The sequence below is a fragment of the Schistocerca nitens genome, chromosome 4, assembly GCF_023898315.1.
Source record: "Schistocerca nitens isolate TAMUIC-IGC-003100 chromosome 4, iqSchNite1.1, whole genome shotgun sequence".
Lineage (NCBI taxonomy): Eukaryota > Metazoa > Arthropoda > Insecta > Orthoptera > Acrididae > Schistocerca > Schistocerca nitens.
Genome location: NC_064617.1, coordinates 113,258,491 through 113,280,902, shown reverse-complemented (window position 1 = coordinate 113,280,902; position 22,412 = coordinate 113,258,491).

The window sequence follows — 22,412 nt, the reverse complement described above, 5'->3', positions numbered from 1 at the left end:
GTTCCCTATGTTCTATGACGCACAGTACTGTGGCGTTACCCGATGCAAAATATCCGTAAATGAAGTGCGACGGACTATTAGTACAATAATAAATGTGAAATACCTGCGCGAGAGATAAATACTCTGTGGAATTTAAGCATCTCAGTGCGATCTGGATAGCAAATACATACAGACTGTATTAAGCAACGGCAAAGAGATTATTATTCCATGCTGGACATTGTAACGGAGATGCTCTTTGTCGGATTGAGAGGAGATTGTTGGAAGCCGCCGTTCAGGCAGTATTCTATGTTTTATGGTACTGAAGAAAATAAATACATATAAAAGCACAAAAGGAGTATCAGGTGGGTAGAGTTCATAACCCTTAATCATTTCAAAAGAAATATTCAGTGATCATAAAGACGCAAGTCGTTCGGAAGTGTTGTGTGGTTTGATGGTGAGAATCTGAAATTTTACACGGCTTTGGGATTCGTCGAGAATATTTCTCCGAAGACCTAAATAACTTCACGAACTAAGGACGCCACATTCTATACACATGGCACAGCATAGCACTTGGCTGTACCGATTGACTTCCGCAGAGTGATAAAATATCTTTAGTTATTTCAGGTGGAGAAGTTCTAACGAGAACTGCTGCTGCGAAACGCATGTGGTATTACCGTGTTCTTTAACTTACGGAGAACAGTAACCAATATAGACTTCATAACCACCGCAAACATAATTAAAAGGACTCAAATAAAAGGAGCAAACAGTAAAAATTAATCGCTAAACCAAACCATAAATAAAAATCAATTAATAATAATACGCAATCACATTAATAAAACGCTCATTAAATAATAGAGAGAATAAAAATAAGAATTTTAAAGTACCTTCTTTACCAGCCGTAGAAGCTGTTATGCAAATGTGTGGCCCCACCGGAAGGCAAAATGTTTTTCGGAAAGAAATTCTTCCGCCTCGACCGGCATCATCAGGCGGAAAGGGTAAAACCTTTCGAATATCTCCGATAAGTTTGTAACATCTGACATCGTCAGGTGAAGGAGGCAAGCAATCTGACACATTTCCTAATTTTTTTTTGTCTTGGTCACATTACTTTATAATTTGCTGAATTTTAGTTTCGGTTGCCAGGCAACCATCTTCAGACCAGTCTTGCTAGAAACTCAGTGTGTATGTAGCTTGTAGATTACAATACCAACTTTAGTAGGCATATCTCGCAACTGTATTAGGTGCAACTGCTGTGGAATAAGGAGGCAGCTGCACAGATGTAACAGCTGGTGTAAGACACAGTATGGTGTAAGTTGTGTAGTAGCTGATGAGTACGTGTCACTGCAGGACGGATTCAGTGTGCGATTGGTTTCATCCAACCCGCGGAAGAAAATCGTGCCAGAGAGCGAGGTGCATGTGTTCCGCTCTGAAGGATTTTCGGATATTCGCCATTCTGTTGTTCGCATTTTTTCAGTTTGGCTTCTGTACAATCTTGGCCATAGGGATTACGTTCAAATGGTTAAGATTTTTAACTTTTTAAAATGAACAAAGAAGTGATTGCTTCATTTATTTAGTGTTTCAGAAGAACCCTTACCTATGCGATCAATCATCAGAAGTACTTTCGGAGAAATATTAAAAAAAAAACTGCTTACTAATAGTGATTTTGGATATTGACTCCAATGGCCTGCCTGTTGCCCAAAATCGCCAAGGTATTCCTAATTTTTCGTCGACTAGGATTCCCTATCTCATTACCGTAGTTCGTTTCACTGTTCTTTGACGTATTAATATTAGTAAATAATTTTTGTCGTTGTGAACATACGCGGGTAACTGAATTATTATCAGCAAAGTAGTTATAAAATTTCATTGTAATCAAATAGGAAACTTACAAGAACATAATTTTTCGACAGAGTCCCCTTGCGTTTCAACGCACTTGGTCCATCGTTATACAAGCTTTCTGATCCCCTCATAAAGTAGGTTCTCGGTTGAGCTGCGAGCCAGGAATGCACCGCTCTTTTCACTGCTTCGTTCGAGGCAAATCGAAGGACCCTTAATGCCTGTTCGAGTGGACCAAACAAGTGATAGAAGGGGCAAGATCGGGACTATATGGAGGACGATCCAGTACTTCAAATTTGAGTTTCTGGAGTCTTTCAGCAGTGTGGGCAGCAGTGTGCGGACAGGCATTGTTGTGCAACGACAGAACACCTCTAGACAGCAATCCTCGGCGTTTGCTTCGAATTGCAGGCTTTGGCCTGGCAGTAAGCATCTCACTATAATGTATACTGTTTATTGTTGTGGCCATTTCCTCATAATGGTCCTGTACGGCGGACGGTTGGATCTTGAACTTTTTCTTGCACGGCGAATTTGGATGTTTCCATTTTATACTCTGCCGTTTACTCTCCGGCTCGTAATGATGGACCCACGTTTGGTCACCAGTAATGATTCTGTCTAAGAACTTGTCCCCTTCGTTACTATAGCGATCCAAATGTTTTTTGCAGATGTCCAAGCGTGTTTGTTTATGCAACTGTGTGAGTTGTTTTGGGACCCATCTTACACATACTTACATACATACATAAAGCATGCAGCTTTACTGTATGATTAAATGATGATGGCGTCCTCTTGGGTAAAATATTCCGGAGGTAAAATAGTCCCCCATTCGGATCTCCGGGCGGGGACTACTCAAGAGGACGTCGTTATCAGGAGAAAGAAAACTGGCATTCTACGGATCGGAGCGTGGAATGTCAGATCACTTAATCGGGCAGGTAGGTTAGAAAATTTAAAAAGGGAAATGGATAGGTTAAAGTTAGATATAGTGGGAATTAGTGAAGTTCGGTGGCAGGAGGAACAAGACTTTTGGTCAGATGATTACAGGGTTATAAATACAAAATCAAATAGGGGTAATGCAGGAGTAGGTTTAATAATGAATAAAAAAATAGGAGTGCGGGTTAGCTACTACAAACAGCATAGTGAACGCATTATTGTGGCCAAGATAGACACAAAGCCCATACCTACTACAGTAGTAAAAGTTTATATGCCAACTAGCTCTGCAGATGATGAAGAAATTGATGAAACGTATGACGAGATAAAAGAAATTATTCAGGTAGTGAAGGGAGACGAAAATTTAATAGTCATGGGTGACTGGAATTCGTCAGTAGGAAAAGGGAGAGAAGGAAACATAGTAGGTGAATATGGATTGGGGGGAAGAAATGAAAGAGGAAGCAGCCTTGTAGAATTTTACACAGAGCATAACTTAATCATAGCTAACACTTGGTTCAAGAATCATAAAAGAAGGTTGTATACCTCGAAGAATCCTGGAGATACTAAAAGGTATCAGATAGATTATATAATGGTAAGACAGAGATTTAGGAACCAGGTTTTAAATTGTAAGACATTTCCAGGGGCAGATGTGGATTCTGACCACAATCTATTGGTTATGAACTGCAGATTGAAACTGAAGAAACTGCAAAAAGGTGGGAATTTAAGGAGATGGGACCTGGATAAACTGAAAGAACCAGAGGTTGTACAGAGTTTCAGGGAGAGCATAAGGGAACAATTGACAGGAATGGGGGAAAGAAATACAGTAGAAGAAGAATGGGTAGCTCTGAGGGATGAAGTAGTGAAGGCAGCAGAGGATCAAGTAGGTAAAAAGACGAGGGCTAATAGAAATCCTTGGGTAACAGAAGAAATATTGAATTTAATTGATGAAAGGAGAAAATACAAAAATGCAGTAAATGAAGCAGGCAAAAAGGAATACAGACGTCTCAAAAATGAGATCGACAGGAAGTGCAAAATGGCTAAGCAGGGATGGCTAGAGGACAAATGTAAGGATGTAGAGGCTTGTCTCACTAGGGGTAAGATAGATACTGCCTACAGGAAAATTAAAGAGACCTTTGGAGAGAAGAGAACCACTTGTATGAATATCAAGAGCTCAGATGGCAACCCAGTTCTCAGCAAAGAAGGGAAGGCAGAAAGGTGGAAGGAGTATATAGAGGGTTTATACAAGGGCGATGTACTTGAGGACAATATTATGGAAATGGAAGAGGATGTAGATGAAGATGAAATGGGAGATAAGATACTGCGTGAAGAGTTTGACAGAGCACTGAAAGACCTGAGTCGAAACAAGGCCCCGGGAGTAGACAACATTCCATTAGAACTACTGATGGCCTTGGGAGAGCCAGTCATGACAAAACTCTACCATCTGGTGAGCAAGATGTATGAGACAGGCAAAATACCCACAGACTTCAAGAAAAATATAATAATTCCAATCCCAAAGAAAGCAGGTGTTGACAGATGTGAAAATTACCGAACTATCAGTTTAATAAGTCACAGGTGCAAAATACTAACGCGAATTCTTTACAGACGAATGGAAAAACTGGTAGAAGCGGACCTCGGGGAAGATCAGTTTGGATTCCGTAGAAATGTTGGAACACGTGAGGCAATACTAACCTTACGACTTATCTTAGAAGAAAGATTAAGAAAAGGCAAACCTACGTTTCTAGCATTTGTAGACTTAGAGAAAGCTTTTGACAACGTTAACTAGAATACCCTCTTTCAAATTCTGAAGGTGGCAGGGGTAAAATACAAGGAGCGAAAGGCTATTTACAATTTGTACAGAAACCAGATGGCAGTTATAAGAGTCGAGGGGCATGAAAGGGAAGCAGTGGGTTGGGAAAGGAGTGAGGCAGGGTTGTAGCCTCTCCCCGATGTTATTCAATCTGTATATTGAGCAAGCAGTAAAGGAAACAAAAGAAAAATTCGGAGTAGGTATTAAAATTCATGGAGAAGAAGTAAAAACTTTGAGGTTCGCCGATGATATTGTAATTCTGTCAGAGACAGCAAAGGACTTGGAAGAGCAGTTGAACGGAATGGACAGTGTCTTGAAAGGAGGATACAAGATGAACATCAACAAAAGCAAAACGAGGATAATGGAATGTAGTCAAATTAAATCGGGTGATGCTGAGGGGATTAGATTAGGAAATGAGACACTTAAAGTATGTGATGTTACAAAATAAAAGTGATGTTGTTATTCAATGGAAAGTTGGAAATTGAGATTTAGCTTACTGTTTTATCAATCACAATTGGCGTAAGAATCATGGATTGACCATTGTCATAAAATATTGCATTATGAGATATGAATAGTTTTTACTTGCAGTTTCGCGTGGCTTGAGGCAGTCACAACTAGCGTGCTATTGATTAAGAAATCGCATTATCGTCTTTCTAATTACTTCATGATCGTAGATACGATCATACCCGGTTGTGAAGTTATTGTTATGACAAAACAATTTCCTAAGGGACCAGAAAGTTCTTAAGGGCGCAAAAACAACTGTAACATCACACAAAAGGGAAATTCCATATTAAAGCTGATGCAAGAAGACGATAAAACAGTTTTCTTTTTATCAATGTAACATGCACATTGGACTGCTGATCTTCGTGTCTGCAATCTTAGCAAAATGCATAATTAAAATGAAAATAATACTGAGGAGATAATAGGAATGAGCACTGCTAAATGATTCAGTATTCCCAAAACAAATATTTATTATAACTAAAACATATATCGTACCTTAAGTTTAGTACTACAATGACGGTAGATTTTTATGTCTGTTTAATGTCCATTGAGCGCTCTTTTATATAGCCATTGTCTTCTTTGAGTCGCTCGTGCGTCGTCACGGTAAGTTATAACAGTTCTTTACACTTCACTCAAACTTAGACATAACACGTTTATATACATTTAGCAAAAAATTAGATCAGACTGCTACAAATCTGCGTCCGTCTTACTCAAGAAAAACAGTAGAAGTCTCTTTAGCGCTCAAGGCTTCATTTGTTCTCCAGCGAACAAAATAGTGAAGGATCGCATATCTATCCGTATTTTTCTGTTTATATTGCCGCCCAAAGACGACAAATTACATTATTTAGAAAATTCCACCGTCGCCATGCGACGCCTCATTATACATTAATCATTATTTACAAACAAGTATTTGCCTTCTGGCTGAAAGTATTAACTACTCGTATTTTCTGTTTTAATTAAGTCAAAAATAGCGAATATCACATTGCCTCCCATGAGGAGAGAGGGAATGCCGAAGGATTACCTCGATCCTCATGTCCTCATGAGATATTCGTGATTTTTGGTGTGACATTTACATCATGTTACTGGCGTACTATGTACATAAATTGAAATTACATTTATAAACATATATCAGATATTTATCATTTTTCAAAATAAAGTTTTTCATTCTTTGTTCATGAGTCACTTCATTCCATAATACCAAGATTAACATTTATGAGCATATTTAAGTTTGGTCCATATTTGCTTATAACAATAAGTGAACGTTCGTTTCGCTCTTCAGGGGATAGAATTCAGAAATTACTTTCTCTTGAGCTTAACAACTAATACATGAGTACAGTGAGTGCTTATTTTCACTAAACTAGAGTGGACAATGTTCGAGCATCTGTTGACTCATTGTGGTTCAATTACAGTTTAATAGCGTAGCACTACACTTCGTGATGCTTTCACTTTCTGTGTTAGCTGTCTACGGCGTTCATCATGCAGTACATCTGTCCTTTCCACTGTGGTGCCAGGAATTCAAATGGCTTCCCGGGTTTTTATTTACAATATGAAACAGAAGAAGTGGAAAATTATTAGTATAACTTACAACTTATTGCATACATTTGTTAAGGATCGGTACTGGTCTGGAGTTTAGGGTCTTCCTATAGTGCACATTCATTTTCTTTGTCCATCAAGAGACAGGATTATAAATCATTTTAGCAGTGTTCAGGAGTGCCGGTATTAATGGCTTTAAGGCCTGAGTAATCTAACAATCTACTTCTCACTCATCTTACCTTCAACTCAAGAAAATTGCTTAATTTACGTATGAAGATGTAATCACACAAGTGTACAAATGTCTTTCCTCCAGTATGTACGATGGAAGTCATGGCGGTTAGCAGTTTAAAGTTTGGATTGTTTCGTCACCCACACGTCAGCCACTCACAGCGGCTGCACAGTGTTGCGTGAGCTCCAATACTCAGTATCCGTTCGCGCTCAGGCTGTAACAGAGCTGCTGGTCGTCGATTGCTCCTTCTTTTCTTTTTTTTTTCTTTTTTTTTTTTGTGAACTTCGTATCACACGAGTGCATCGCTACAAACACCTCGCGCGCGTTTTCCATCGGAGGAGCCGGACACTGAAGCTGTCTCCATACTTCTCTGTCAACTGCCTCCCGTGAGGCCCACAGGTAAGTGACGACGAATGTTTTAGCTGTCGCTGCACTTAGAACAACACTGAACTTTGCGTTGCACCTATTGTCGTAGCCTTGACTTCTTTTTACACTTGCAGTACAACACTACCACTAATATACAGTGAACAGTTATTTTTATTATGCACGTCGCACTTTAGTGTGCATCTTCACACAGCATTCGTGCTTAGTTCCTTCGCCGATAGAGTTCATTTACAAAACGATCAATTTTGCAGGTTTCCTCCATTGGTACAGAAAGACTTATATTCCACTATTTACAAAAGATCACTTACGAGCTAATATTTACAATTAATGGTCACTCCTTTTGTTAAGTCCAGTGAACAACTGCTTTATGAATGGACTCTTTATATCTCAAGGTTTACTTTCGCTAGTGAACCTAAAAATATTGTTTCAAACTTTCTTTTAAGGGCTCATCTCCTCATTATGAAAACTACAGGTTTCGCAACACTCGTTGTATTTATTCTTTAGTGCACCCAACATCATTTTCTACTGCCACGCAGCATATCTACTACTTAACGAGTACGCATTTAACGCTGAATCTTTTTTTTTGTGCTTTCCTTTGTGCTTGCCAAATTTTTTTTTATATATTTGAGGGCAGACTGGATAACAATAGGTCTCCCTCTTCGCTTCATGTACTCAGCAATCGTTCTCTGTTGAAAAAAAAAAAATAGGTTTGTACTCAGCAATCGTTCTCTGTTGAAAAAAAAATAGGTTAACGCGTGTCTACTATTTTTCGCATAAATGGAATTACCGACAGTTCACTGGGTTTTCGCAACCGGTCCATAACAAACATTACCAAAGCTAGCGAAGTTCATCACGCTACGTGTCTCATTTCTCATAAGCACTGCTTTGCCTCGAAGCACACGTGCCTTTTACAAGTCGTCCCTTGGTCTGGGTTAATGAACCAGGATCAAAAGGAACGGGCACAAGGTAAATGGATTTCATAAGAGGAGTGTCTTAGGAGACATTTTTGCAATAAAATCTGTATGTAAATAAAATTATCATAATAAACATTGGCACATATATAAATTTCTACCTCTTTCATTACAGCATGCTTTGCTACTTCTACGTCTTACTCTGGTTATAGTCAGTATTAAGTTTAAATATCACTGCATTGCTCGTTCTTTAGATTAGCCTTCAATTAGGGTATTGAATGGTCGCTAGATTACACTACAAATCTTCTGAAGATCTTTACTTGGACTTATTTATGATACAGGGGGCTTGCTGTGTGGTTATTTAGTACCTTGATTCTACTGAAATCTAATCGGGCGTTAACAGTCTCATTTTGTGTTTTTATAGTCTCATTTACTACGTCAAACTGTTGTTTCAGCATTTCCATTAACGCACCGAGGTCATTTGTAGCTGCAGCGGGAAGAATTTGGACTTTAGGGTCACTTTCCCCTGTTACAGACATGGTTAGTTCAGTTTCCACACGGGAACCTACCGTTCGCGATCGTAAAGGGTATGGAATACTATTAACGTCTTCACTCCCGTCTCCTGTTGTCACCTGTCTGTGTTTACTATCTGCCATTTTCGTCAGTAAACCACGTGCTACGCAAGGCTTTCGTCGTTTGTCAGTGACGTGGTGAGTCCGCTAAGAGCAACGCTCTCGCGTGAGCAACAAATGAAATTCTCTCTAGCGAGAAGACAAGATGGAACCTAAACGTTTCAGACAAATGAATGAAGATGCTCTTCACTGCAAATTGTACACACTATCCACCATGTTGAAAATGTAATACAGCTATACTAACAATGGGGAAAAATAATTTCTATCATCAAACTACGAAGAATTTTACTTTGAAAGATAAAATAAAGCAGATTTTCTATAGCGGGAAGGAGATAGAAAGGATGTGGATCGACTTGGAAAAGCAACGTTGCTACTGAAGCACTACACTGCGTATGCAAAATTCTGACTTACTTTTTGATGGCTTGGTTTGCACTATGTTGTCTCAGCAAATTCGCGTCTCTTTTCTTTTCCTCGATAATTAAACTGCATTCTTGACCAGCATATTTTCCGTCATTCTCACAGAGAGATGATGTGTACATGAAACGACAGAAGATTTATTAACACAAGCACATAGAAAATTTTCCAAGTATATGAACTAATTTTTGGTCAAGTCCCTGTTCGGGTGCCAAGTGTGATGTTACAAAATAAAAGTGATGTTGTTATTCAATGGAAAGTTGGAAATTGAGATTTAGCTTACTGTTTTATCAATCACAATTGGCGTAAGAATCATGGATTGACCATTGTCATAAAATATTGCATTATGAGATATGAATAGTTTTTACTTGCAGTTTCGCGTGGCTTGAGGCAGTCACAACTAGCGTGCTATTGATTAAGAAATCGCATTATCGTCTTTCTAATTACTTCATGATCGTAGATACGATCATACCCGGTTGTGAAGTTATTGTTATGACAAAACAATTTCCTAAGGGACCAGAAAGTTCTTAAGGGCGCAAAAACAACTGTAACATCACACAAAAGGGAAATTCCATATTAAAGCTGATGCAAGAAGACGATAAAACAGTTTTCTTTTTATCAATGTAACATGCACATTGGACTGCTGATCTTCGTGTCTGCAATCTTAGCAAAATGCATAATTAAAATGAAAATAATACTGAGGAGATAATAGGAATGAGCACTGCTAAATGATTCAGTATTCCCAAAACAAATATTTATTATAACTAAAACATATATCGTACCTTAAGTTTAGTACTACAATGACGGTAGATTTTTATGTCTGTTTAATGTCCATTGAGCGCTCTTTTATATAGCCATTGTCTTCTTTGAGTCGCTCGTGCGTCGTCACGGTAAGTTATAACAGTTCTTTACACTTCACTCAAACTTAGACATAACACGTTTATATACATTTAGCAAAAAATTAGATCAGACTGCTACAAATCTGCGTCCGTCTTACTCAAGAAAAACAGTAGAAGTCTCTTTAGCGCTCAAGGCTTCATTTGTTCTCCAGCGAACAAAATAGTGAAGGATCGCATATCTATCCGTATTTTTCTGTTTATATTGCCGCCCAAAGACGACAAATTACATTATTTAGAAAATTCCACCGTCGCCATGCGACGCCTCATTATACATTAATCATTATTTACAAACAAGTATTTGCCTTCTGGCTGAAAGTATTAACTACTCGTATTTTCTGTTTTAATTGAGGCAAAAATAGCGAATATCACAAGTAGTAAAGGAGTTTTGCTATTTAGGGAGTAAAATAACTGATGATGGTCGAAGTAGAGAGGATATAAAATGTAGACTGGCAATGGCAAGGAAATAGTTTCTGAAGAAGAGAAATTTGTTAACATCTAGTATAGATTTAAGTGTCAGGAAGTCGTTTCTGAAAGTATTTGTATGGAGTGTAGCCATGTATGGAAGTGAAACATGGACGATAACCAGTTTGGACAAGAAGAAAATAGAAGCTTTCGAAATGTGGTGCTACAGAAGAATGCTGAAGGTAAGGTGGGTAGATCACGTAACTAATGAGGAAGTATTGAATAGGATTGGGGAGAAGAGAAGTTTGTGGCACAACTTGACTAGAAGAAGGGATCGGTTGGTAGGACATGTTTTGAGGCATCAAGGGATCACAAATTTAGCATTGGAGGGCAGCCTGGAGGGTAAAAATCGTAGAGGAAGACCAAGAGATCAATACACTAAGCAGATTCAGAAGGATGTAGGTTGCAGTAGGTACTGGGAGATGAAGAAGCTTGCACAGGATAGAGTAGCATGGAGAGCTGCATCAAACCAGTCTCAGGACTGAAGACCACAACAACAACAACAACAATGAAACCCAAGTCTGTTATGGATGATTCGTAGGCAGAACTGTGACTAATTCGCAGACAATGTGCCACTTCGTCAATAGTTAATCGTCTGTCTAAGGGAATCATTAACGTAAACGCTCAATGGTTTTTTCATTTGTAGCGGTAAACGATCGTCCGGCTCCTTCATCGTACGTAACACTCGTGCGACCATTTCAGAATTTTTCAATCCATTCGTAGATCCTCCGTTGTGGCAACACACTGTTTCCGTACTGTACCGAAAGTCTTCGACGAATTTCGGCCCCTCATACGCCTTCCGACGACAAAAAAAAAAAAAAAAAAAAAAAAAAAAAAAAAAAAAAAATCGGATCATTGAACGTTGCTCTCCTTTGGTGCAAATAGACAGCGCAGCAGCCATGATTGACAGTACGGCAGCGATAACGAAACTAACCTAGCAGCTTGATAATTGCAAAGATATAAGAACAAAGCATGCGTCATCAACTTAAAACGACAGTACTACCAAAATAAACAAAGATATAACTAAACTGGGGATAATAATTAACTTACCCTGGTAATAGAATCATAAAGCAAATATATCTGGAGTGAGCATTGCGTTCTGCGCATGTTGTCAACATTAAACCAGGATTGTCACGTGTTTTCGGGACTTCGCTGTGCGTGTGTGGTTTCTGCAGCGTTTGAAGTTTATAATATCAAGAGTTTTTGTTGTGTTTCACCGTTTGTTGATAGTGTAATAGCGATGGCGATTTACTGTTGTTGCAACGGATGCAAAGAAAAATATGTGAATGGACGGATAGTAACTTTTCATGGGTACATACCATGTAGCTCTAATTATAGTTATCATATTAGTAAGAGACACTGAATATGTTTAAAAATTTCGAGACGCATTATAATTAAGGCTTGATTCTGTAGAACTATTTTTCTACGATTTTATGACTATATAATAGATATTACGGCTCGTACGAAAGCTTACAAACAATCGCTTCCTCTCGTAAATTTGCAACTGGTACAGGAAAGGGAATGGTTAGTTGTTTCAGCAAATACTATCCTCCATGCATTTATCAGTGACTTGTCGACTAAGTATATAGATTACTCAGCTTACTACTATTTATTTAATAAACTGGGAGCAAGCACGTAAAATGCCTTAAGTACATACTTCAAAGTGCCGCCAGTAAGAAAAATTGTGCTTTAGGTCGCAAAAACAAGAAAATAAATAGCAGAAAAAAGGACGAATTAGCAGGGATATAATTGCTAATGTGTGGCAAATTCGGTGTTTTTCGGATACTTGCAAAAGTACAAGCGTACTGTCAAGTCGTTTTGCAAGACTATCACTGCAAAAATGTACGTCAGGCTCTGTAATACTATAAAGTGCCGTATCGTACCGAAAATTACCAAAAATAGAGTGCAGCTGAACTGTGACACCTATCGCAAAGAAGCAGGATGTAATATCACTTGCCCTTAAAAGTTACGTAGCTGATTTATTCCCGGTATGGATACTGTTAAAACGTCTGTGCAACATATATAAATAATGCACCAGGTACGAAAAGAATCCGTCTGTACTAGGGATGTAGTGACATTCTGAATATACAGCGCGCTATACGGACAAACACACGACGTCCCGAGAACACGTGACCAGGTCGGCAATGTATGTTGACAACACAAAATCTGTTCTGCGCATGAGAATGTTCACTCCAGAGATATTTACTCTGTGATTAGAATAATGCAGCAGTTGAAATTGAAGGCAATTTATAATGAATTAGCTGCAATCAGTTGTTTTGTAGGCGTAAAAAATTGTTTACTACGGCGTTGCAGAATGTTGCAATGCAAGTTTTTAAGACCTTTGTCAAACGTCGTAAGTAACTAAACAATGTTCACGACACATAAATAAATATAAACATTTGAAGAAGGGATGATCATGAATGTCCTCTCAAAAACGCGAGTTTGAGGCATAATTTGTTGTAGTAGCTTGTTGGGAAAGAGCTGCAATTCATGTGCGTTACGCCATAGGCATTAACGTCATGAACACTATACCTTTGACTATTTTGTTGTAATAGCTTGTCTGCAAAGAGGTGCAATTCATGTCGATGCTTTACCCCATAGATATTGTAAGTAGGCTATTTATGTTTTCTTATTGGCAATGTTATGTAGCGCTCTGTATGAAAATCACTGGCTGTGCTGTGTGCAGTCTCTGGCTAGTTTGCATTGTTGTCTGCCATTGTAGTGTTGGGCAGCTGGATGTTAACAGCGCGTAGCGTTGCGCAGTTGGAGGTGAGCCGCCAGCAGTGGTGGATGTGGGGAGAGAGATGGCGGAGTTTTGAAATTTGTAAGACTGGATGTCAATTATGACTATTAAGGTAAATACATTGTTTGTTCTCTATCAAAATCTTTCATTTGATAACTATGCCTATCAGTAGTTAGTGCCTTCAGTAGTTTGAATCTTTTATTTATCTGGCAGTAGTGGCGCTCGCAGTATTGCAGTAGTTCGAGTAACGATGATTTTTGTGAGGTAAGTGATTTGTGAAAGGTATAGGTTAATGTTAGTCAGGGCCATTCTTTTGTAGGGATTATTGAAAGTCAGATTGCGTTGCGCTAAAAATATTGTGTATCAGTTTAAGCACAGTCTTGTAAAAATTGTTCAAAGGGGACGTTTCATATGTCGACCTTTAGTCTAGGATACCTCACTGGAATCTTCTGATTTTTTTTCTTGTAGTTTGTGTAATTAGTGTAGCTATTGTTTATTGCTAGCGCGTAATTATAGAGAGAATTTCCTTTGTAGTTGCAGTCTTTCATTGTTGTACAGTAAAACAGGTGTGGCACGCATGTAGATTTGCACCAAGTATTTCGCAGCTGCAATTAACTAGATATTATTTTCAGTGCTATGTTAATGTGTTCACTTATTTTTGCTCTTCAAATTGTGCTTTTCTGTGTAGTCGTGTGAAATATTGTGACAATAATGGCGTGTGAAAGACGTAATACTAGGGTCCAAAGTAAACTCAGAAATGACAGTGAAGACGAAAGCAGTGTGTTAGCGCCACCATGTAATGAATTAACTAATATTCAAAGTAGTAATTTGGTAACTGTGCATAGGGAAATGGAGCGGGCGTCAAATAATGGTGTAGACAGTGAAACAGGTAGTGAACAGGGAAGCATTATCGATCGATCGGTCGGCAACAGCTCGCCTCAGGAATCGGGAATGACAGAACACAATATTGCAAATACTGTAGACTCAGGTTTTGGGTTCTCACCGTTTTCTCAAATGAGTCAAGACACATTTTCCGCTTGTCAAAATGTGAATGTTGCCGGTGCAAATTCACTGCCGAAAAGCACTGAGGAACATGTTTCAGACACCAGTGCATTGTTATTACAATTAATGCAACAAATGGGACAAAAGCTTCAAAAGTTAGACACAATGGAACAACACCAGAGACAAACACAGCAACAGTTAGACGCAATGGAACTAAATCTTCAAAAGTTAGACACCACGCTTGAACAAACACGTGAAGATTTAACTACTGAGTTACATAACATTGAATCGAAATGTCAAAAAGTCTGTAATACGTAAAAACACAAATTTGTGAGCATTTTCAACCTATTTTTTCGCGGCATGAAAATGCATTACAGAATCACGAAGCAGCCATAAAGGAACTGCAAACTATTGTTCATGAAAATCACGACATCTTGCAAGCTAAAATTGACTCAGCTGCATCTACCGATTCGGTTATGCAGCTTGCAAAAACTCAGGAAAACTTAAAAGACACAGTAGATACGATTTCAACACAAATGGACACTCTGAAACTTGGTTCAGAAAAACACACAGAGGAAATAATATCACTAACGGATAAAGTAGCCAAACTTTCAGATCAGTTCACTAACTTATCTACAAAGGTAGATGATGATGTGAATGACACAAGACCTGTAGCCTTCACGGACACTGAAGAGTATAAACAAATTAGAAAATTCAAACAAAATCAAAATCAAATCAATACACAGTATAAAAGAGAAATCTGGGAAGTACAAGATCAGTTGGCACAGGTAATACAAGAATTACGTATTTCAGAGGACACTCGCCCCCCAATACGGGAAGAGGGACATAGAAATACGGAACAGCCACAAAATAATAACACATGGCATTTCGGAAGTTATGAAAGAAATTGGCAATGTGCACCGAATTTTGAGATGGAACCGCAGAGACGACGTAACAATGACCGACATGCGACTCGCCGACATGATGATTTTGACTATAAGCTGTTCATTACTACACGTAAATTCAAAACGTTTAAGAATTCTGGCAACGACATTCATCCACAAGCGTGGCTCCATCAATTCTCTCATTGTTTTCCTCCAAACTGGTCATTGGACCACAGGTTAGAATTTATGTGTGGCTACTTAGAGAATGAACCAGCTGAAAGAATGCGATCGGTCATTCACGATTGTCACAGTGAAGGAGAATTTCATCATGCCTTCCTCTCAGCATATTGGTCTCAAGCTACACAAGACCGAGTAAAACATAGCATCATAATGATGAAACATTTCGAACAATCTGAATTTTCCAGTCTTGTGAAATATTTTGAAGACTGTTGCACAAGAATCACTACCTGTCAAACCCCTACAGTCCTTCAGGACTCATCCGCATTTGCTTAATGAAATTGCCTGAACATTTAAGAAATATTATTTTGGCAGGACGTTGCAAAGACGACAGTGAAGCTTTTCAGGGAGTGTTACAAGAACTGGAAATTGACACTGACAATCGCGGAACGCGAAAACAGGAGCACAACAATTACAGATCACATCTGTCACAATTCCGCCATGAAAGAAATAGTAACTGGACACCACAAGGCTATTCTTACAACGCAAATCGTGAACAAAACAGACACCACCCATATGACAACCACTGGCAGAGTAATAGTTACAGAGAAAGATCGCATTTCCGTAGCAATGAATATGACAGAGACAATCATAGAAACAGACAATTTGGCAACCAGAACTATTATTATCACGGGAGACAGAATAACTTTAGACGCAAAGGTCCAGCGCACAGTTACGATTCAGGGAGAAATTCTGCACCTCGTGACCGACAAGAAAGAAACTATGGAATCTACCGACATGACGACAGACGATATGATCGTAACGATAGACCTGAAGGGCATCAGTACTGTCGGGATTCAAACAGAGCAGGGCCCTCTCGACAAGGTGAATTTGTAGAAGTTAGGTCTCCAAATCCCAATAACGACGCACGCCAACAAAGAAACAGACAATGACTCACACCGCAGGCATCCACCTGCGCCGGCTGGCTAAGGGAAAAATAGCATACACGCTAACCTTGAGAAAAATTCCAGTATTCTTTACCGACGTATACCACATGATAATTGCGTTAAAGTTGAAACTCTGCGTACTAGGAAGAGTAAAGGATTGCACTAAACTTCACAAGTAAAACCGCTTATTGAGAGATACTCGGCTTTTTAACTTTGTCTTTGCCATAAAACTTTTTACTTCACATTTCTAGTTTGCTTTGTCAGACTTAAGAACTGTTAACATGCAATAATGTTTGAGGTTAAATATCCAGTCAAGAACCAAGAGAACTTGTTTCAACAGAAATTACGAATGCATTGTTATAGTGAACAGATATCACAATGTTATTGTGTGTGTACATTCTTGCTTGTTAGTTGCACGATTACGTAACGACTATAAGGCTTACATACTTAGAACATTTACCAGTACTGCTAATGAGATTTTAATGCAATATTTTGGTTTACTTGAAAATACATTCTGGATTTAAAGTACTTTCTGTGAGATACCAGATGACACAGTGGTTAGTTTAGGTGACAGCTACACGATTTTATCACGATGCTACTAATATGTGACACAATTTACATTGTTGCTTTTGTGGTGTATCTGTTTTATATCTGCACAGTTTTTCTGTATTATTTTGGAAAGTAAAACATGTTTTAGTAGTAACTTTTGTGGTATAGCTACAATGAGATAGCCTTTCTCGTAGCACAACAATAGGTTACATTATAGTACTTTCTTGATCACGGTAAGGTATGTAATAGCTACGATATCTATACGCAAAGCATTTCACTTTCGTTCATGATGAGGTAAGTACATTGACTTCAGCAGAACTTTGCTTACAGAGGATGATAACTACGACACTTCCACAGAATTATCTTACAGCAAGATGCACATTTAGCGCTTCAGGACATGCATTTGAGTCATTAATTTTGTACGTAACCATTTATTTTTCAAAATTTTTCAATTACAAAGAAGGTTTTCCGTGATACATTTCATTCTATTGCTGTAATCTGTAACACCTGAGGGTATAATTACATTTATCCTCAGGGGGGTACACGCCTACTTTGTGTACCATGTGCCTGGCAAACACAAGGAGCCCTAGCTAATATGGTATTTGCTTATACAACTTTACACATCGGTACCATATTTCTCTAACACATAAATTACACAGCTATCTGATCATTTAACTGGGAGAGACAAACATTTATTTTACTACATCAGTGACAGATGTTTACGTAATTACACAGTTGGATAATTTCATACTTACGAAATTGTATTTTGTCTGTACTTTGTGAACTGTTCGTATTTTTTCGGAACCATTGTGATACTATGAGAGCTCTGAATAATGTATTTGGTATGGGATCATAATTTTTTATAGTATGTTTGAGGTAGATGACACTTTTGACATGAGCAGAGAATTTTTTACGTTTTGAAATTATTGAAGGAAGCTAGGACGATTTTGAGATTTGGCTGAGGTTTTATGATGTTATGAGGACGATGTGTATTACACTGTTGCGGTATGTTTATGATCAATAAGCTGATGCTATATGAGTTATTTGATTATGCTACATATCTGTTATGATGTAATATTGAAGAAGTGTCGATGAATAAGGTAAGGAATAATGAGTAGTGGTTATGGACTCTGGTTTGTGAAAAAGGTTGTTGCAAACCAAGAATCGTATTTTAAGAGTTATGAAATGTGTGTACATGTGTGAATGTATCACAATGCAACTGAAAATTTTTTGGACACTGTTATATTCATAGGATTTTGTTACTACACATTTGCAACGCAAATTCTCGACCTGTGAAATTTTTTATATGAGAATGCCACTGTAGGGGAAACTGCTGTGGTAAATATTTCCGTAAGAAAGTTAAGTGACCACCTGCACGTAATGCGTCGTGGGCACCCAGCTGTGTCAGACGCCTGGAGAAAAAGCCATTAGTGTGTGCCTTTTCAGAGGCACAGGTAGAAAAAAAAGGGGAGGCCATTATCCTCGCTATTGACATTCCTTTGTAGAAAGCATCGCAAATGCGACACGCTCAAACTTGAAAACATATGATTATACTGTGGAGCTCTTAATTTATGAAATTTACTAAAATGCCTAATGAAACGATGAGAAACATTTCACGGCTATTGTCTTGCTAGTTGAGAGAAATGCCATATGGCTTGCTTTATGTATTTATTTACTCATTTTGTTTAGTATCTAGTTTCCAGCTGTGTTGCAGCATTGGTTTTATAAAATAAAATAAAATGTGTTTGCTAATGTGAACACTTTCTGTCAACAGATCTATTAAATAATAATTTTGTGATCCATATTCTTCGAAAAAGGAGCACTTGGAATGAAAAGAACAATAAGAAGGGATTAATAACAGTAACTGCATACATAATTTTCTTTTCAGCTACTTGGTAATTTTTTTGGTAGAGTAAGTTATCGTGATGCATCACTCTAGTGTTAAGATATGACATAGGTATTAAACATGGCTATTTTTACTGTAATATTTTTTCTGGTTGAGCTATGTCATGTTTAGATATAAGTTATTGCATTTGCTGCTGCTGTTTGCAGGGCATAGTGCTACTAAATTTCACTTTACATTACTCTGTTAAGCCAGTTTTACTACTGATTTATTTTTCTTGTTGCTGCACATTGGCTCATATTAGTTGTAATTTTGCATTTTATCTGTTAATTTAGATTTACTGCTGCTTGCTTTGCAATTTGTATTTTTTATCATTGCTGTTTGTGTTAATTGTTTTGTGCTGCAGCATTGCCTCGTTCCTTAGTATATATATCTGAGCTCAGTAGATTTAAGTTAGCTTAAAATGGGGTAGGCTATATAAGAGAACGAGTTGTGATGAAGTGGGAGAAATGCATTGAGAAGCTATAAGAATATGGTTTACCCAACAAAGTATTTTGAAAGAGGATATGAACAAAAAAGTAGGTTTTAGAGACAACAAGTTTAGGTAGGATTTTCTTGGAAATAAATGATGTAAGATAATGGAAAATAAATAATGAGGTAAGAAATATGTGAACATATAAATACAGAAAGCATGCTTGGACAGGATTTTTTTTGGTGGAAACAAATGTTGAAATAAGACGAAAGATCTATGGAATGAAGTTTTGGGTTGGACTGCAGTACCAAATGTCACACTGAAAACGAACCCTGTCTTTCCTTTTGTATTATTTTGCTATGTGTTTATGTACCATTGTGTATTCGTCTTTTTCCTGTCTTTAAGTGTTTAGCTACTAAGATTTATGTTGTAGAATTTTTCAAATACTATGTTATTTACCTTGTAAAGATGCTTAGACATTATTTATTCTGTTTTGTTTTAATGCTCACGTGTGAAGTTGATGTTTCAAAAGTTATTCTGATCTTTTATATATTTACTTATGTCATAATTCCTGTAACACTGATGTATATGTCTATTTGTATTCTTTTGTAAAGCCTGTTACACTACAAATGTTATCTGTATTGTTATGTTCTTTAATGATGTATTTTGTACCTTTGTTATTGTATTCTTATGTTATAAAATTGTAATTGACACCAGTTCATCAAATTAAGTAACTTGTAAGTTACATTTCACTGCACACGTTTCTGTTGGTCATAGTATATGGACAATATGTGAGAAGTAGGGACTGTTAGTGTTTGCACATGTGTTAATAATTCAGCAAGGGACTGGATAACAGCATTGCTGGTTCTAAGGACAATTTCAAAAACTTTGTGAGTGCACAAGTGGTGGTTTATGGACTTGCTATATTGTCCACAAGACTCTTCGATGGTGATTGTGCACCTGCACAGTTGCAACAGATGGCTGCTGGCCGTCTCTACAAGGACTGCAGTGGGTCTGCATCTTTGATGGCCCACCATTACCATTATCTCTACAAGGACTGCAGTGGGTCTGCATCTTTGATGGCCCACCATTACCATTATTTCTACAAGGACTGCAGTGGGTCTGCACCTCTGGTGGCCCACCAATACCGTAATCTCTACCAGGACTACAGTGGGTCTACTCTGTGATGACCTACGTACCAATATTCTTCAGAACTTCGACTGACTCTGCGGTGGGTTTGCTCTGTTGTAGCCCATTACCTGTCTGCATGTCAAGAGTCAGCACTGTCTTTTCGTTGGAAGGACAACACTACTTCTTCAAGACTGCATGGAAATTCACTACTTCCGTGTGCATTTTCTTCTATTGCTCAGACTTTGAGAAAAACACTGCTATTTTACTGTGATGAATGATCAGGACTGTCTTTATGGACTGTGAGAAAATTTTAGCTTTTGACCAACATTGTATCAATAAGTGTGTGCATTTGATATCTTTGTTATTTTAATTATGAAAAATTTTATCAAATCATTATTGGCCACTGCCCAAAACAATTTGTAAAATTTTTTGTGGGGAGCATGGGGGCTATGTAAGTAGGCTGTTTATGTTTTCTTATTGGCAACGTTACGTAGCGCTCTGTATGAAAATGACTGGCTGTGCTGTGTGCAGTCTCTGGCTAGTTTGCATTGTTGTCTGCCATTGTAGTGTTGGGCAGCTGGATGTTAACAGCGCGTAGCGTTGCGCAGTTGGAGGTGAGCCGCCAGCAGTGGTGGATGTGGGGAGAGAGATGGCGGAGTTTTGAAAGACTGGATGTCAATTATGACTATTAAGGTAAATACGAGGCCTGTTCAGAAAGTAAGCTCCGATTGATTGCCAAATTGAAACCACAGTGAACATCAGAAATGTTTTACTTGTAACAATTAGCTACACCTTTCAGCTACTTCTCTACGTAGTCGCCGTTCTGACTTAGACTTTTGTCATAGCGTTGTACCAACTTTTCAATAGCCTCATCATAGAAGGCAGCCGCCAGTGCTTTCCGCCAATTCTCCACGCTGGCCTACACCTCGTTGTCTGTGTCAAAATGTTGTCTTCAAAGACAGTGGTTCATGTGACCAGAGATGAAACCCAGGGGAGACAATTGCGGACTGTATTGTGGGTAATCTCACATTTCCATTTGAAAACGATGCAGGAGCATCTTCATTGCCCCTGCAGAATGCGGCTGAGAATTGTCTTGAAGAAGAAACAGCACGACAGTTATGTAATGTTAGCTGCATAGCTTCAGGCGAAATTTCTCACCAGGCCCTCGTACTTGGCGGCAGACACTATTTTCTAGACATCTTTACGCACTCACTGCGAGCTCAGAAATGAGAACAGCGACGTGATGCTAACTGGGGTTATACTAGAGACACTACCCAACACATCTGTGCAAAGCTTTATCGGATTTTCATAGTCGTTTCCATTTCGCGACCGATCGGAGCTTACTTTCTGAACGCCCCTCGTACATTGTTTGTTCTCTATCAAAATCTTTCATTTGATAACTATGCCTATCAGTAGTTCGTGCCTTCAGTAGTTTGAATCTTTTATTTAGCTGGCAGTAGTGGCGCTCGCAGTATTGCAGTAGTTCGAGTAACGAAGATTTTTGTGAGGTAAGTGATTTGTGAAAAGTATAGGTTAATGTTAGTCAGGGCCATTCTTTTGTAGGGATTATTGAAAGTCAGATTGCGTTGCGCTAAAAATATTGTGTATCAGTTTAAGCACAGTCCCTTAAAAATTGTTCAACGGGGACGTTTCAATATTAATTTCACGGACGCAACAGTTTTGGCCTTATGCGATAGAAGCGCTGTTGATGCGTCACGTACCGAGCTGGCCCGCGAGCTTAAGTACACTACTGGCCATTAAAATTGCTACACCATGACCATGGCGTGCTACAGACGCGAAATTTAACAGACAGGAAGAAGATGCTGTGATATGCAAATGATTACCTTTTCAGAGCATTCACACAAGGTGGACGCCGGTGGCGACACGTACAACGTGCTGACATGAGGAAATTTTCCAATCGATTTCTCATACACAAACAGCAGTTGATCGGCGTTGCCTAGTCAAACGTTGTTGTGATACCTCGTGTAAGGAGGAGAAATGCGTATCATCACATTTTCGACTTTGATAATGGTCGAATTGTAGCCTATCGCGATTGCGGGTTACCGTATCGCGACACTGCTGCTCGCGTTGGTCGAGATCCAATGTCCGTTAGCAGAATATGGAATCGGTGGGTTCAGGACGGTAATACGGAACGCTGTGCT